Here is a 2,801-nt window from a genome sequence, read left to right on the forward strand (position 1 = left end):
CCCTAGGATATCTTGCCCACCATTCATCTTGGAATATGTGTCCCATCATCCATGGTATTTATATAATTTTACATGGAATTTTCATCAGTGTTGTTACATCCAACTCCTCAAGCAACATATCTATCCCCTATAACAACACATCCAACTCCTGTAGAAGTAACCTCCACACCAACAGTATCAGTATCAAATTATCCAATTGTCTCCAACACTGGTAGAAGCACCTCCAACACGAAAAATGACATATCACACATCTCACACATGTAGCAGGATATGCAAGGTATCCAAAACATAAAGAAACATATGCAACACCTAGAGTAGCACTCCAACCACCTGCAGCAACAACATCTCCAATAACAACATTCCAACTTCTATGCAATCACATGTGGAATCCATCTCCAAGTCACCTCCACTAGTTCTAGTCATAGGTGTGTTGTCATCAATGCCAACTAACAAGACCTTCAACCAGTCATCAATAACCAAACGCTCATCACTCATGCATATGACCAACAACATCTCTATCCTGTTGACATCAATTCCAACACCACCAAGGTTTTTTTGATGAAGTTGTGGGTTTCCCCACTGTTAGATACCTATACCAATAGGTTTCATATTTCATGATTGGCAAATGGAATTCCAAATATGCTCTGCTTTGGTGATGCAAAGATCCCATATTTTCAAGAAAAGGTAATATGTGTACATAGCTTGATATTGACTCAATTTTGGATGGGTGATCCAACAGCTTAATCTGGATCATGCCATGTTTCAATTTCTTGTTGTAGAATAGAGAAAGAAGTTTGTCCAAACTGTTCAATCTTGGCAGACCAGTAGTTAGGTAGAGAATTAAGGTTCCCAACTGTTTAATCTGGGACCTTGGAAGCAATAAGGGTAATTCTAGATAGAAAATCAAAAGAAAAAGCCAAAAGAAAAGAAAAGGCACATGAGGGTCTGCAAGTCTAAGTGCACCCTCCATGAAGAGACAAAAAATGCTAGGCAAAGTTAATGGGTAGGTAGAGGGAGTTGCAGAAATGTCATTCCTTTCAATTGAATTTTGCTGGTCTAACATAAAGGAAACATCAGTGGATAGAGAAGTTCCTCTTTTCCATCATCTTGCAGCAATACAAAGGAGCATGTCTAACTTCCTGTTTTATGGTGGTTCTAGTTTCTTTAAAAGCCACATTTCTTGTGTAAAAATCTTTTCATTTTGATCTACTCCCTAAACTAAGTTGATTCCACATAAAACTTAGTGTTTCCACTCCTCATCCACCTCTTCCACTCATATTAACCCCTAACTTCTACTATTTAACTCCCTATAACCCCTATTACTATGTAAAATATGCAAAAAACCCCAAAAATACCTATGTATCCCCTTCCCCGAGCATTATAGATCTAAGTGTGGTTTTTAATGATTTAAGCGCTAAAACATTAGAGCGCGACCCAAAGAGCGCTGATATATTAATCCTGGGATTAATCCAAGATCCGCTTGGATTAATAACCTTAATTTGGCTTTGTTAATAAACCCGCGCATATGCATTTTTCCCGTAAGACAGCTTGAAAACCCACTTTTCTAAAGTTTCCGCCGGGCGTGCATTTCACAAAAAATATTATTTTATTCTCTCGCCCGCTGTCGTATCGCCCTGGCAGGTTGATGAGCCGTCGACCGTCGGATCTGGGCCCTCCCATCCGACAGCCCATATCCATATTGGGTCGGTCCCGATGTACTACCGTTATCACCCGAGAAACTGTCAGAGGGTGACGTCAGGCCTCTGCCACGCGTCACCCCCACATTCTCTCGGGTCGCCCTCTGACAATACTACTTCCGTATCCGGAGCGGTCCGAGAAAACCATTTACCGCCTACCATTTACTGCTGACCAGTCACGCTCACGTCACGTCCTCGTCACCACCATGTTGTGCACACGTCATGCCACATCGCCGCCGCATCAGCGCCTCCATCCGACAATACTCTAACCTGTCCGCCACCTCACCATTCCCCGTGGACGACTCATAGGCCACCACGTCACTCGATGACGTCATGCTGACGTCACCCGACCCTGACCCCACCTGATGACGTCATGCTGACGTCATCCAAAAAAAAGCGCCAATATCCCAAAAAGTCCATATTTTTGCCAAAAATCGCGGTTTTTCTTACTTTTTGCAAAACAAAGACTGTTCTGCTCTGCATGCATACTACGACCGTTAGCCGCCAACCTACAGAAACCAATACAAAGACTGTGGGCGCATCCATTACACCTGCATTTGTAACCATTGTCAGCAATTCATAAGGTATTTATCCAAATCACTCCCTCCACGCCTGGTTTTGTCCATAATTCTCCAAAGATAGCTTAAAAAGAGTGAAGAACACTGTAACTACCAGCAAACCTCCAGTAACCAGTGTCTATTTTCAATTGTTGGGTCGGAATTCCTTTGCAGAACCCGCATTTAGCCAAATTTTCCCAAATTCACCAATAGTTCGCGCATTCGTGAAATTACGACCCGAGCTCCGCTAATTCACCGTGAATACAGTTTCACTAGGCCTGGCATTTACTCTATCAGTCCTCTGTGTAGTATTTCAATTGCTGGCACTACCACTTACCCTCAGTTCCTCTGTAATTCACCTCTCTGATTCCAGGGATATCCCTCTGTGTTGTTTTGCCCACTGAAACCAGTTCTAGTACAAGTCTTAGTACTACTTAACCATGGAGACACCAGTAGCCCTGAATATTCAACCTCTGAATGCTCCACAAAGAGAGCTAGAATGGAAAGCCCTAGGAGATAAAGATTATCAGATGATAGACTTGTTTTC

The sequence above is a fragment of the Pinus tabuliformis genome, chromosome X (assembly GCF_031772625.1).
Source record: "Pinus tabuliformis cultivar Carrire ecotype Pingquan chromosome X, CPIR1, whole genome shotgun sequence".
Lineage (NCBI taxonomy): Eukaryota > Viridiplantae > Streptophyta > Pinopsida > Pinales > Pinaceae > Pinus > Pinus tabuliformis.